At 48.8% G+C, this 15,977-nt stretch overlaps 1 protein-coding gene and 1 pseudogene across 2 annotated transcripts in view; both read right to left on the bottom strand.

Moving 5' to 3' along the window:
* The window catches only part of LOC109455119 (uncharacterized), a 103,250-nt gene extending 101,831 nt beyond the window's left edge, over positions 1-1,419 (bottom strand). For both annotated transcript variants that reach the window (XR_002138570.3, XR_002138573.3), the window contains exon 1: positions 1,105-1,419. The gene's annotated coding sequence lies outside the window, so the exon portion shown is untranslated. The remainder of the gene's footprint in view (positions 1-1,104) is intronic.
* Positions 1,420-14,196: 12,777 nt separating this feature from the next.
* On the bottom strand, positions 14,197-15,123 carry LOC109455078 (large ribosomal subunit protein uL10 pseudogene; annotated as a pseudogene).
* Between the last annotated feature and the right edge of the window lie 854 nt (positions 15,124-15,977).

Below are 15,977 nucleotides of genomic sequence, written 5' to 3'. Positions count from 1 at the left end.
TTTGTGAGGTAGCAGAGAACACGGCCCGGCTGGAAAAAAACGGGCCTCTGACCTCCTGAACTCCACATGGCACCATGCACCACACAATTCCTGACCTCATAGAACGCCCCCCCACCAGGACCCCCACCCCATACCCTGCAAGCTCCCGCCCTCATTTAGCTTCTCCACTTCAAGCTGGGCCATCTTTGCACCAGCCTCCTGAAGCAAGGAGGCCAGTCCTGCAGCTTCCCAGACCGTGAGGGACTCTGGCTGGGTGCCAGCCCCTCCTCTGCCGCCCCCGTGATTTAACCCTCCACCCTGCCGAGCTCAGCCTCTCTTCATGCTTCAAAGTTTGCCAGGCGCTTGTTCAGGCGGTTTTCTCTACACAAACGGCCCTACGAAATCATGCATGAAGATTTCCCTCTACAGGTGGTTGTGAGCTGTAGCAGTTTTTGCTGTTGCAATAGAAATGTGGTTGGTTTTCTTTTTCTTTTTTAAATTTCATTTTACCCACTAATAGGGTTTTTTTAAAACATTGTTTTACTTGCACCCACGGAAGACTTAGCATTTTTCCCACATAGTGGGAAGAGAGATTAAATTCTTCATGCAAGAAATGTTACCACTACCACCACCACCACCAAGCTCTGACTCTCTCCCCACACTCCCCCACTTTGCTTTGACTTCATAAAGCCTTTTTGGAACTAAATTGTCATGTGCAAACTAATTACAAAAATGAAGACACTTAGTGAATGAGAATCAATCCAAAATATGGCAAAGTAGAAGAAGCACTTGCCCACTACAGAATCCACCTCCACCCTCCCACCGCCCCCACACCCCAGATATCACGGTGGGGGAAGGCAAGACAGCATCCCCTCCCCAGTTTACCACCACAGGATTGTCTTCCAGCTGGCGTGACTCCTGCAAAAACCACACACACACACACACACACACACAACCACAGGAAAGCCTGCTCACGAAGTCTAGGCAATTTGTACAAATATAATTGTTCAATGAAAAAGACAGTAACCATGGCCAGTCATACAGATCTACTCCTGCAAACATTCACCAACTGACATCATAAACTTTGCAAAAGCCAAACACGAGACAGTGCATGGTATAACCTACCTTGGCGAGCTCCTTCACTTTTTGTGCAAATGTTTTCCCCTCCGCACGCTTTACATAGATTTCTAGGGAAATTTGGAAGGACTGGTGAGGGGGTGGGAGAGGTGAGGGAATGAGGGTAATATAAATAAGGCAGCGTTTTCAATGCACCACGCAAAAAGCTCGGGATTTCACGTTGTGTCTGCACTCTTCCCGGAGCAAAGCAAACAGTTCGCGTTCGGTGCCAGACTTGGAGGGAGAGGGAGAGGAGAGAGGGAGGGGGTGAAAGGGAGAGGGAGTGGGGAGAAAGAGGGTGGGGGGAGCCTGTGGGAGAGAGAGAGAAGAGAGAAAGAGGAAATGAGGGACGGATAGAGGGAGAAGAGGGGCGGTGAGCGGGAAGGGAGGGGGAGAGAGAGAAGAAAGGAGGGGGAGAGACAGAGGAAAGGAGGAGAGCGAGGAGGCAGGCCCCCCTCCCACGTTCCCACCCCCACACATTCAGGCACCTCCTGAGTAACAGATCAGAGCCAAAAAACTCCTCACCCACGTTCGAAAACCCCGTTTAGGGACGAAGTCCCCAGGCACTCACTCTCGAGGTCTATTTATAGACAGACCCTAATGATACGCATCGCATTCTGAACGTACATGTGCGTGTGCCGACTACATACGGTTTCTTTGACAGGTGTGATTTTTATTTTATTTTTTGCACTGCAGTGCCTCTGATTAGATGTGTTTGGATTTTTTTTTTATTTTTTTTTGCATCAGGAAAACATGCATCAATTTTGAAGGTATTGGGGGAAATGGTGGGGGTCTCAAAGCTTCCAAAACCCTGGCTTCCCCCCCGCCCCCCCCAGCAAAGCTGGGATATTTGCAGAGTTGGGGCTGTTTGAAAAGGCTCCAGCTCTGGCTCGGTGTAGCACGCCCAGTTCCAGCAGTGTGTGCTATTGACCTGCATTGACGTCAGCGCGTCATTAGGTCTCCCTTAGAAACACTGACTTTCAAAAATAGTATCAAATTAATTCAGTTGGAGCCTGGTGAAGAAAGGCTACTAGCTGGAATCAGCCATAAAACTCCAGAATTTTCAGCCCTAGATTTCTTCTTCTAGGAGCCAAATAGAAATCAGATTGTATGGAAAATACCATTGATGGGATTTTTTTTTTCCTCCTTAAGAAAAGGGACCAAATTAGATTGCAAAACCCAGAACTGCTTCTTTTTTTTTTCTTTCCCTTCTTTTTTCTGATCTAAAAATAACCCCTGCTTGAGCTGACTGCGGTATCTTTTGTGTTGCAGCTCTCTGTTTTTAGCAGTGTGGTCTCAGTGAAGGTTGAAACACAAGTACAGATATCGAGCTATTGATATTTGCAAAACCAGGAATTAATTTTAATGAAACAGGTGTGCCTTACTGTGATGGTGGGTAATACAGGACAGGGGCGCCATGGGAGAGATCTATGCCATTCATACTTCTCTCGTTCATGTTTTTCCAATTCATCTTTTTAGGATGTAATTCCCACCCCACGTGTCTCACGTGGCCTCTGGCCAGCACATGCAACCCCCATTCATACAAACACAAAACACCGGTGCATTCACACTTATGAGAGACAGTACATTCATAAGCAAAGGCTCTGGATGTTTCTTCCTCGCTTGGCTGCTTGACAGAAAAAGCACCGCAGCCCACCAACCTGAGATTAGCAATCTGGGGGATTTAAATATGCAATCTGATAATAAGATTGGATTGTTAACATCTGTATTTATTTAAAACCCACTTTTCCTGGTGGAGCAACTACCCCCTTCAATTTTTCAACCATACATTTTTATATACACCTGTGAATTATAGACATGAATGTAGAGAGTGCCTCCCCCATGGAAGCCAGGTGGGTGATGATATCCTCCACTTTCAAAGTGTTTGGGAAGGAGGGACATTAGATTTTCTGTTTTCAGAGGAAGCAGTTTGCAATAGTTTTGTATAGTCTTCATTTTCCACATTTCCTGCTTTGCAACCCTCTCCCTGACCCACTCTCCTCAAATGTGCTTCACTTGTGCTTCTAGGTGATAAAAGAATTTGGTTTCTCTGACCCATCCAGTCTTTGGCCTCTGCTGAGACTGTTAATGAGGGGACTAATTAGGGCCATTGTGTTCAGGGGCCTCTCGGAGGCCACTCGGATGACAAGGGATATGGGGGGCCTTGGGTGGAGGCAAGGAGAGCCCAAGATGTATTTAAATAATATGACTTAAAAGAGGGCCTGGGATGGGGGGGGGGGGGTTATGACACACTCACCAGGTCAGGTTTGTAATCACCCAATCATCTGTGCTTATCACTATTTCCTGAAAGAATGAGGGCCTTGCTTTCATCCCCTGAAATCGAGTTGGGGTGGGGGAGATGGTAAGAGCTTTTGGATCTCAACATTTCAGACGAGGACAGAATATGCATAATTCTACCATGCCAGGCTAGTAGGTCAGGGGAGTGGAGGGCAGAGAAAATCATACCCCAGCTCCTACCTGTCTGCCACTTGCTCAGTCCCAAGGAAGAGCATTGAGGGTGAGCCAGGAGGCTGTGGGGCTAGAGTTTATCTAAGGACAATTGTGGTGTTTGGAGGAAACTTCAACTGATGACAGACTGACCATGTGGTTTCCCTTATCTCCTCCCCCCTTTCTTCTCTGAGGGTTTAGAGAGGACAAGGCCATGGCCAGTGATTCGTGTAGCCACAGGAGTAGCAGCAGCAGCAAAAGGAAGGTGCTATGAGAAAACATAGTGTTCCCTCCTCTCCCCCCTACCCAGCACTTACAGACTTTGGTGAAGATACTGATCAATGGATTCCTCCAGCCAGCCAGGCACCTGCAAACCACGACCCCGGCTTGCAAGGGTTCCCATACACCCTTCGTCACAAATGCATTCATTCACAGAAACTTCCAGTCATTCATGCACCTGCACACAACCACATTCATTCATATTTTAGCCACAACTGCGGCCACGCCTTCGCCTGCAAAGGCTGGGCAAGTGTGCACAGCAGGAACACGCCTTTACAAGGCTGCATTCTACCCCTCCCCTCTTACACACACACTCACTATTTGCTCTGCTTCCTTGTTTCCCTCCCCCAGGGGGTTTCAGCTCTGAAGTGTGCAAAATCCTGGCAGGAATAAATTTCTGCCATTCAGATGGTCGAATCCTCAGCCAGTATAAAATCCCACTGACCTCGTCCATGATTAGATCATGGAAAAGATGCCCAAATATTGGCAGGGCTGCAGATGCCTAGGTGGATGAGGGGGGCCAGTTCTTTTCCTGGCCTGGTTTTCCTCACTTGGCAGCCCCGCAAATAAAGAGACAGCCAAGGGAGGGGCTTGCAATGTGGCCCAAAACTGCATAATGTCCCACTTGGCCCGTTCAGATCTTGTCCTTTGGGGAGAGGTGAGAGTGTGGAGAGCTGTCACGTACTGCCGGAGCCAACACTTAGCATCCGAGGCCTTGGGAGTCCTTGCCGTCTGCGCACCCAGGATGGGGCGCTGGGCATTCGCCACTTGGCCCTCCATATCCACTCCGCACTCTCTACACTCTGTTCTGCGCCCCCAGAGGTTGACCTCTGTGGGCTTCCTGAACAGACTCCTGATCTCTGGGTCAGCCAATGGGCGGCCCTGACAGAGAAACTGAGGACAGAAGGAGAGCACACTGGAGGTATTTAGTCCTTTATCTCCCTCCCTGTCACAAACTATGGGTTGTCTGTAGCTGTGTCCCTCTACTGAAGGTCACAGCTCCTGTCAGGTGACCCTCTTGAACACCTACATTTACAGCTCTAAGTTGGTGTGTGCGTGTGCGTGTGTGTGTGTGTGTGTGTGTATGAATGCATCTAGACTGGCGATTCTCAGACTCTCTACATGTGTGACAAAAGTCACACAGGACAAAAGTCCTGGAATCCATGTGCCTCATTGGCACTTACTGGCTACCTAAAAAAGTCTCCCATCAGAATGCTTGTTTTATGTACATAAAATAAGGTGAGCTTTTTCAGTTAAGTACATGAAATTAAAGAATAGGTGCTGCTGGAGATATTGCAGAGTAATGGTTAAGGAAAGCTCTGAAAGTGGACCATCAACTTAGCTGTTTACCAGCTTTGTGATTATGGATGGGTCACTTAATTTCTCTAAGCCTCAGTTTCTTCCTCTGTACAATGGGAATGATAATAGCACCCTACTCTTAGAATTGTTATAAAGACTGTGTGAGAAAATGTGTGTGAAAGTGTGTAATACAGTGCCTGCAACAGAGTTCACTCACAACAAATGTTAGCTATTTAACTATTAAGATTATAAGCATTCATAAAAAAAAGATTATAAGCACGCATTCTACAGATGGCCATCTAATAGAGCATCTAGAACTTTCAAAGTTTTTGAACCATTGCCAACAATGGGATATTCATTTTATATCATGACCCAAAGATAAACACACACACAAAATACATTGAAAGACAACAGTACTTAGCCTTACACTTTAATATTTCATTTGTTCTATTTCATTAAAAAAACGTGGATCACAACCAGTAAATGGAAAAACAGTGATCTTGTGGACTTTCCAGGGATCCATGGAATGAGGATATCCTTGAAAGTGACTGAATAGGTAAAGACCATTTCCTGGTCTTCTAAACAGGTGTAGTCACATTAATGGGGGTGGGGGGGCAGAGGGGTCAGCTGGAGATAGTCTCCACAGAATCTGAAACTTACTCAACAAGCATTTGAGGGGACTTATGTGTAAGTAACTAGGAATTGGGGATGGGAACCCAAATGTATAAAACATGATGCTTACCTTCAAGGAGCTTATGGTTGAGTAGCAGAGTTAAGATTCTTTCACTCGTGTATTCATTTAACAAACTGAGCACCTACTATGTGTGAGGAGGCACTGTTCTACATCAGTGAACAAGACCATTTCCTGACCTCATGAAGCTTACCTTCTCATGACAGTGACAGGCAATAAATAAATAACCAAATAAACGTAATATGGTTCAGATAGTGGTGATGGCTCTTAAGAAAAAATAAGGAAATGAAGAGTGATTTGTAAGAACACCTAGATAAGGTAGGCAGAGAACACTTCTCTAAGGAGAATGTGTTTGACCAGAGGCACCAAGTGAGGGAGTGAGCCATGTAAATTCTAAGAGACATACACTCCATTAAGAGGGACCAACAAGAGCAAAGGCTCTGCGGCTGAGGTGGAGTATTTCAAAACTAGAAAGAAAACCAGGGTGGCTAGAGCTTAGTGAGCATGTGAAACGTAGATGGGGCCAGATGACATAGGTTCCTGAATGTCATGGTAAATCTCGAATTACATCTGAGTGTGATAGGAAACCACTGCAGGGGGTTAAGCAGGAGAGTGACATGATCTATGTTTTGAAAGGATCACCCTTGCTATTGTGTGGAGAACTTACTGACAAGAGCAAGAGGGAAACAATGGGACTGGTCAGGACGTTAGCACAGCAGTCCAGAAAAGAGAGGATCCTGGTGGCTTGCACTAGGCTGTCAGGGATGGGGATGACGGAAAATGGTTGAATTAGCGGTACCGACTTGGAAAGCTGATGCTGCTACATATCCATAATACGATGTAGAATGTGAGGTGTCAAGACAGAGTACATACACGATGTTGTGGGAACTCAGATGAAAATTACATCTGGCTGAGGGATGAGCTGGCACTCGAGCTGTGTCTTTGAGTGGGCAGAAATGGTGAGGCAGGAAAGGGCATTTCAAAGAAAGGGAAAAGCATAAAAGTGAAGGCACAAAAGAAGGAAAGGAGAAGGCATGTTTGGGGCCTAGGGGTCATTCTGTGCTTTAAGGTCGGCTTGAAAGGGTGAAATAGGAGATAAGGCTGAACAGGTAGATTTGGGATAAATCACAAAGGGCCTGGAGAGCCATGATACTGTACGGGCAAAGAAGGGCAGAGCTCAGCTTGAGAACACTGGGCATCTTGGGGCTGCATGAGAACCCAGAAGCTTCTGCTTTGGGGCTTGGTTAATTCATTCATTTGACGTTCCCTGATCCTGAATCTTTTGTTCCAGCCAGACCAGCGTTCTCCATGACCCGTGGACTGGTGTCATGCAGGGTCTCTGGTCCCGCTCTCGGTGGGTGGACATAGGCCATGGTGAGGCCAGAAAGGAACAACAACGGAGCCATAGATAGGGGGCTCATACCACTATATTCTCGATGGTAGCTGGTCGAGACACAAAAAGTAGGATCCATACGATCTGCAATCCACAATCCGCTTGCTAACCGCACTTGCCAGCCACAATCCGCGGTCCACTTCTCTGCCAACCAACCAACCAAGCCCCTAGCATAGCCACAGCAGTTATATGAGAGGCTAATGGCTAACAGGTAACAGCTGATGGCCACCCAGCCACAGCAGATGAGGCCATCTGATTACAGCTGATGGCCATCCAATAACCGAGCCAGCACATTTCCACGTGAGGCTGAGAGCCTGGAAACTGCTCTCTGGGACTCTGTCCCCACAACTGGTCACAAACATCCCTTTCCCTCTCCCTTTGTTCACATAGTTCTCAGCACCTAGGCGCCTTCCCAGCTCTTGTCCATTTATTCAAATCCTTCCCAATCTTTTCTGGCTTCTTGACCTCTGTTGCTCTCTCCCTTCTAACAAAGCACTTGTCTACACCACTCAGGTTGGCTCTTAACCTCATATAACCACTTGTATTTCCTTAAGTATGTATTTCAAGAATGTAGGACTTTCCGCATGAGATATAAATTCTTTCCTGTTCAGGATCTTACCTGGCATTTCCTTTGTTTTCTCCATAGCGTTTGGCACTCAATAGCCATTCAATTATATTGACCATCCTCACACATACCTAACAAATGAGTGATCAGAGCCAAGTGGCTTCCTGAAGAGCCAATGGTAGAAAGGCAGTTGTCCAGACAAACTGACACATAGTCAAAGGGGACCCATCTCCCTGCCTCCACCCCTCTTTCCACTCACTGGCCATTCCAGACACGAACACACTAAGTTCTGGACATATTTAGGTTTTGCCTTCCATAGGACAACCATCCTGGGAAATTACCTTTGGATTATATAGGGAATATAATCCATGTTCAAGAGGACACAGCAAGCCCATGATTTCCCACACGGAGACCAGGAATGTGGACCTGGGTCAGGTTCAGTGTCCTCCCCTCTCCACCTGAGACCCGTATTCCTTTTTCAGCAGAAAAAAAGTGGCTTCCCTGGCTCCATCCTTCCAAGCTCTGTGCCACACCTTATATATACACTTTTCATGGAGACATTTTACTCACTTTAGGGGAGGGATTCCACTCTAGAGTTCTTCCCCTCTGGCAGTGCCCACCCCATTTCTCCAGCCATTGGAAATAGCAACCAGTGAGACACAAGTTTCAAGATAGCAGCAGGGCTGTGGAGATGCTCTCAGCACCTGACACCTTGCAGAACATGGGTCACTTAAGGACACATTGCAAAGGCACAGATGATGGGTTTCCTTCTCTGTTGCTGTGGACACTCAATTTGGTGCTTGGCCTGTCCTTGGCCTCTATTGCTCACTGGTTCTTTCCAGATATCCCATCAACCATTTCAGGGAGAGGGTTTGGGGGTCGGGGAGTCAGTGAGGTCACCGACCCACATGAAGATGTCAGACTCTTGCTCGTGTACTGAGCTCAGAACTGCACCTAGGCTGGGTAAGGCAGAGCACTTGACCCAAACGAAATCAAGAGTCTGGTGGTGGAAACCCATCCAAGCGGGGATGCCACGGCTCAGCACAACGATGGAGACTTGAGTGCTGTGGGGATCCCACCCCCCACTTCAAAATCTCTTCTCCCCGCCTCCCTCCCAAGTCAAACTTAGGTTTAACGTCTAGATCCTGCTTTTCACGTCCCTTATTTTCCTCCTTCTTCCATCCCTAAAATGCATGGGCAGATGCAGGTTAGGCAAGGGTGACCTCCTTTTCCCGAGGTCCATTCCCCTGCCCCAAATTCGGGCACGCAAAGCTCAGCAGCCCCGCCCCCCCAACTCCTGGGCGGTAGGGGCGGGGGTCCCAAGGCCTAGAAGGGCGGCTGCAGAAGGCAGCCTTTCCTGCAGCCTGCCCAGGTCGGCCCGCCTCCACCGCTCGGGCCTCCCTTCCACGCTTGGAAACCGCGCGGCCGCGGAGGCGGCAGTCCGGCGGGGCTTGCCGGTCACGCGGGCGGCACGCGGCCCTGCGCCGCGGGCACGTGAGGGGGCGGGGCCTGCGCCCAGGATCCCCTCTCGCGCTGCTTGCGTAGGATCCCGGCGCCCGCCCCCGCTCCCGCCCGCGCGCCTCCATCACCCGCTCTGCGGCTCCCCCCTCCTTCCCGCTCCGCCCCGCCGGGCGCCACCGCCCCCGCACCGCTGCGCGCGCCGCCTCCGCCCTGAGAGCTCCCGCGCGGGGGCGGGCCGCGGAGACCAGGGAGCGGGAGCAGGGCCTGGAGAAGGAAGGGGGAGGCGGCGCGGGCTGGAGGGGCGGACACCTGGGGTGCGCGATGCCCTCCGCCCCAGGAAGCCCCTGCTCCAGCCCCTCCAAGGGCTCTCCGGGACCCCCCGGGTTTCTTCTAGATTTGGGGCGAGGAGAAGCAGGGATGCGGGATAGAGCTAGGTGCTGGTGGAGGCGCGGGGTGCAGTCGAATGCGAGCACCTCCCCCCAGCCACCCACGCGCGCGTGCTCTCCCAGCGCTGATGATGTCCTGCCTGCTCCGCTGCTCTGGCTCTGCTCGTGACTGTGCTTCGTGCTGGCAGAATTCCGCAGCGTGCGCTTTGGGGTGGGGGGAGGGGGGTGAGGGGTGGGGGGTGGGTTGGTTCCTAGTGTTGCCCCCTTGTGCATGCCCCTTCTCGGGTGTGTCAAGCCACTGGGCATCCCACCTACCTGCCTCCACTCACAATGACCGCGGCCTCCCACGCCAGGTCATTCTCAGGTCCAGCTGAGTATCCCTGTCCACACTACAGGACATTGTCTTGTGTCTCCGTCCTGCACCAGGTTGCTCCCAAGGGCATTGAAAGCGCCCATCACATAATTTGGGCCCCCACACTCCACCTCTGGAGTCCTTATGGGTGCTGGTAGCAGAGGGGAATGGTGAGGGAAGTGGGGCAATGCAGACTGTACACACTGCCCCTTCGGTGTACACCCTCTTGGAACAGGGCATTGGAAAAACAAACACGAACTCTGCAGGAGATGGAGCCAAAACATCAGCTCATTTCCACCTTCCTCGCGTTGATCACCCAGCACGTGTGTCCGCCCCCGGGGTAAATATTGTGGTTTGGTTCCGCTCAGCACCCAGAAGACGCAATTGCTGCCCCTGGTAACTGGGCAGCAAGGCCTGCCCTGGGGCTCTCCCTGCTGGGATGCAGTGCTTCTGACGCAGGGTCTGAGATAAGGCAGTGTGTGTTGGACACACAGAGAGGTAGGGTGAGAAAATAAATACTATGAAAAGCAAGAGGTACTCAGAAATCAGACTGGGTGCCCTCCTGTTGGTAACACCCTGCACTAGAGAGTGTGGGCTCATTCTAAGGGAGGGACTGTGTGAGAGCTGTTTTGCCCCTCCCTATCTGGAGGTTGATTCTGGATGAACCCCCGAGAGACAGATTTGAGGCCCTCTCTCCAAGGTGGCAGTTGTCTGAGCTGAAGTTTCACCAGGTGAGAGACAACAGGACTGGACTTCTGAGTTGGGCGTTTGGCACTCCAGGTTCCAGCGACAGCCATTATCTAAGAACTTGACCTGGATAGGCTCTTTACAACTGCCTTGCAGACAAGCTTGATCAACCCCCAAAGAGAAGTCTGAGCAGATGCTCAGTTTCCCCTGGTCCCTCCTGTGCTGCAGCCTAATGGATGTGTTGAATCTGGTTGCCTTTAACTTTAGGAACTTGAGGACATCCTTCAGAAAGCCCTCTACCCTCCACGCCCCACTTCTTAGAATTCCTGTTACTCAGGGTAGCAATTTCATGCAGTTTAACAGCTGCTAGTTCTTTGATTTAACTTTGTCACCTGATATCATCTCGAAGACAGGGATTTATGTGCAAAGGGTCTCAGGAGAGGGCTGCACTCCTTGGGGAGGAAAGGACAGTGCAGATCATTTGACAAACTAGTTAATCAGTCATGTTTTTTGAGGGCTTACTGTTGTTCCATGCCTTGTGCAAGGCACTAGGGGAACCCAGGTAAAGTAATAGTGGGCTATGATGATGTGGAGTTTGGGGTCCATGGAGAAGACAGTGAACGATTATATCTCAGTGAGATAATTGATGTAACTGGATTGCTCATGGGGTGTAATGAATGAAGAAGCTGCTGGAATCTGCCCTGGGGAGTCATCAGTCAGCTGGGGCTACATTATGCTGCAGTAACCAGCGACTCCAACATCTCAAGGAGCAAAAACAATCAAGGTCTACCAGAGGTCTCCTGTGGTTCCGCTTCATGCTCTCTTCATTCTGGAACCAAAGGTGAAGGTGCAGTCTCTGTGTGGGACAGGCCGGTCTCAATGGTAGAGTGAAAATAGAGATGGCAGAGCCCTGTAATGGCTTCTGCTGCGAAGTGTGTCGTATGTCACTCCCACTCACATTTCATTGGCCAAAGCAAGTCATGTGATTAAGTTGGCCCTATGTGGAGCAGGAAGTATAATCTTTCCACGTGATCAGGCCAGTGAAGAGGGGTGGTGAATATCTTGACCTATAATACCACCTACCACAATCTCCAAGAGTTGGTGTTGCTTGGGCTGATTGCAAAAGCAGGTTAGTACTGGGGCAGGTGGGCCAACAAGGAAGGGAGGATATTCCTGCAGCCTCATGGGCCACAGTCATGGAGGCATAAAACTGCCTGGTGTAGTCAAGAAAACCTAGTCACCTCCCATTCAACATCATTTCCCTTGCATCTGCATAATGTAGGGCAGCATTCTCCATCCTATTCTCTGATGTGTGAGTCTTTTTTTAGGGGCTTGCCCCTGCCCTGTTTCAAGGATTGTCACTGGGGGAAGGACGCTGATTGATTGTTGCATGTCTTCCCAAAGAGAACGGACCCAAGTTACTCCATAAATACTGGAAAACAGACCAAAAAATCAGCAGATTGCCATGAAATTCTTGATGCCTTAGAGACTGGGCAGCAGTGTTTATGCATAGGGGCTGCTAGAGTGGCAGCTGCAGAGGTCACGTCTTCTCAGATTTCAGCCTGTGTTCATGGAGTAGTTTCAGGGGGTGTCTCTAGATGGTTTTGATGGCCACCGGAGTCTCAGCAACCCAGCCTCTCTTTCCTGGTGAGCCTGGTCAATAACGGCATCATTCCTGCCCTCTTCTTCTATCACTTTCTATCCTGTTTTAGGTATTCAAAGAGGGAGACCTCTTGACCAAGATGCCTAAGTGACAAACATCCCCTCAAATGCTGCTAAGCAAGAACAAATAGGTGCTATTGATTCCTGGACTATATGAGTTAAACCTTGTATAGTGGTTAGTCCTTGGCTCAGAACTGGCTAGCTATTAGCTCCGCCCACATTCCTTCCATCAAAACAAGTCACAAGGCCAAGCCCACTATCAGTGGGCAGAGAAATATACTGAAAAAAATAATCCAGCTTATCACAGTGTTGCAAAAAGTGAGATCAGTAATAGGATTAGTAAGTAATAGTAATGGCCTGTATTGCTTCATTCACAATTGTCCCATCTTCACGTGAAAACGTCCTGCTGAGAAAATCACATAACATGTGCTTTCCTCCTCGCTAACTTCCGCTAGAAGTTTAAATATTGAAAGGAAAGCACTTCTTTCCTTTACTCACTATTCACTGAATACTTCTTACACCAAATGTGTGTGGGGTTTTCCCCACCAGGCAATTCTCCGATTTTTCAGACACCAGCTGAGTGTCCCTCAATACAACTCAATTCTGACAATAACTGCTTGTAATTAGCACAGACCCCACAGGTTAAGGGCTCATTCTCACAAGACTGCCCAACCGCCTGTAGATGTCAATCGCAAAGCCAGGTTGTCACCTGTGCTTCTCGCCTTCCGGCTATAAATCAGAGGTTCCCATGACTCCTTCCTCAGGTTTGATAATTTGCTAGAATGGCTCACAGAGCTCAGGCAATCAGTTCACTTACTAGATAATTATAAAAAGCTGTAACTCAGAATAGCCAGATGGAAGAGATGCACAGGACAAGGTATGTGTAAGAGCCTGGTACTTCCATGCCCAATCCAGGCATGCCATCCTCCCAGCACCTTTACATGTTTAGCACTCTAGAAATTTCCAAAGTCACATACTATAGGTTTTTTATGGAGGCTTCAATATTTAGGCGTGATTGATTAAATCATTGGCCATTGGTGATTAACTCAACCTGTAGCCCCTCTCCTCTCCTAGGAAGTCAGGTCAGGGGCTGAAAGTTCTAACCCTCTAATCACAAAGTTGGTTCCCCTGGCAACCAGCTCCCATTCTGAGGGGTTTCCCAAAAGTCACTTCATTAATAAACTCAGGAGTGGTTCCTAGGGACTTGTTCTGAATAACAAAAGATGTTCCTTTTACCTTTATTCCTCTTATCACTTAGGAAATCCCAAGAGTTTTAGGAGCTCTGTGACAGGGGACAGGATGGAACATATATTGCTTATTGTACATTCCATTATCATATATATATATTTGAAATTTTTTGTGGTAAAATACACATAAAATTTACCATTTTGTTGTACAACCATCATCACTATCCATTTCCAGAACTTTTTCATTCCAAACAAACTCTGTACCCATTAAACAATACCTCCCCCTCCGCCCCTGGTAACCTCCCTTCTGCTTTCTGTTTCGATGAATTTGCCTATCCTAAGAACCTCATATAACGGTAATCATACAAAATCGTCCTTTTGTGTCCGACTTATTTCGTTTAGCACAATATCTTCAAGGTTCATTCATGTTCCAGCATATATCAGAATTTCACTCCTTTTCATGGCTGAATACTATTCCATTGTACATATATACATTTTGTTTATCCATTCATCTGTTGATGGACACTTCCACCCTTTGCCTGTTATGAGTAATACTGCTGTGAACATTGGTGCACGAGTATCTGTTGGAGTCCCTGCTTTTTTTCTTTTCTTTTCTTTTTTTTTAAGAGAAATAAGTCTTTACTTCCTTGTTTCACAAATAAAGCTGTTTGAGCTGGTTGCGCTGTGGAGATTAGTCAAAAAGACCAAATCCCATATCCTCGTCCAACTCCTCCTACTCTTCCTGTGCTTCAGCTTTGGCTGGGGCTGCGGCAGCAGTGGTGGGGGTGGCAGCCACGGGGGGCAGCAGCCACAAATGCACAGGGATCAACCAAGAAAGCCTTGACCTTTTCAGCAAGTGGGAAGGTGTAATCAGTCCCCACAGACAAAGCCAGGACCCACTTGTACCCATCGATGATAGAAGGGGTAACCAATCTGCAGACATATGCTGGCAGCACTGTAGACCCCCTCCAGGAAGTGAGAATGCAGACTTTCCTGTGTGATATCAAGCGCTTCGGATGTAGACGCTGCCGTTGTTAAACACCTGTGGATGAGCAGCCCAGAGGAGAAGGGGGAGACGTTCAGCATCTCCAGCAGTGTGGCTTTGCAGCTCCCACTTTGTCACCAGTCGTAATCAGCTGCACATCACTCAGGATTTCAATGGTGCCCTGGAGATTTCAGTGGTGATGCCTAAAGCCTGGTAGAAGGTCTTCTTGGGCCCCACCAGTGTTCTGGGATGGCACAGTGACTTCACACAGGGCAATGTCACCAGTACAGGTATCAGCTGGCACTTTATTGGCCAGCAGCATGTACCAGATCTCAATGAGGTCCTCCTTTATGAACACAAAGCCCACATTCCCCTGGATATGAGGCAACAGTTTCTCAAAGCTGGGTTGCTTTCCAGCCGCCCTCGGATGGCCTCGTGTGTCATGGTGTTCTCGCCCATCACCACCACCGCCTTCCCACAGAGTGACGCGTGGACCTGCCACATCTGCTTGGAGCCCATCTTGTCTGCTCCCACAATGAAGCATTTTGGATAGTCATCCAGAGATTGGATGATCTTGAGGGAGTCGTTGGACTTCCAGGTCACCCTGCCTCCCTGGGCATCCCAGCTGTGCATCAGGGGTTGCCACTCAGGGTTTAAAGACAATGACACTCTCACAAGGACGCCTGGTGAAAGGAGTTGGCATCCCTGCTTTCAGTTCTTCGGGGCATATTGTCCTGTTGTATTTTAATTAAAATTAAACAATAGGCAAATTTATGTATTTTTAATTCAAATAATCTTCCAGCTCTTTCTCCTTCCGAATGCTCCATAAGGCAGTAAAGAGCACCTGGTACTTCCGTTTTACAGATGCTGAAACTGAGCAGAAGGTCAAGGCTGGAAACAGGGGCTGGAAGCTAGATCCTTGGAGTGTGGTCTTTTGCACTAGACTAACACTCCTGAGAATAGGGGTCGGGTCTGTCTCCATCACTAATATGTCCTCAGGATAAGTGACTAGGATGCAGTCACTATGTTTGGAAAGAATAAATGAATGTATGTGTGTGTGTGTGTTTGTGCTCGTGTTACACTTTAACAGAGCCTCTTGAATAAGCTCCTGGTGTCTAATACATATTTCTCTCCTTCCCCAAATCTCCCTCTCCATCTATTAGACACTCCCCACCCGAGGGACTTGGGCAAGCAAGCTGGTCTCCATCCGTGTCTTAAATGATAACAACTTCAGCCTCAGTCAGGCCCGAGACAGGTTGCTTTCCAAAGTGTTTCTGTGCACAGACCCAGGAGTATACACCACCTGCCATGTGTGGCTCCATTGGAACTCACCCCAGGGTTCACCGCAATTCTGGAAGCACTTGGCTCCTGGCTGGTGTGTGAGACCCACTGAGGTGCCACTTGCCTGGGGGTGGGGACCTTCAAGCCAGATTTCACTAGAGATCTCTAGTCTGCTGCGTGATTGCAGGTCCTGCTATCTCACAGTG

This window comes from Rhinolophus sinicus, chromosome 14 (assembly GCF_057876585.1).
Source record: "Rhinolophus sinicus isolate RSI-liver-muscle chromosome 14, RSI-T2T, whole genome shotgun sequence".
In the NCBI taxonomy this organism is placed as follows: Eukaryota; Metazoa; Chordata; class Mammalia; order Chiroptera; family Rhinolophidae; genus Rhinolophus; species Rhinolophus sinicus.
Note: the sequence above shows the minus strand (reverse complement) of the source record. Positions and strands in the feature narration are given on the sequence as shown.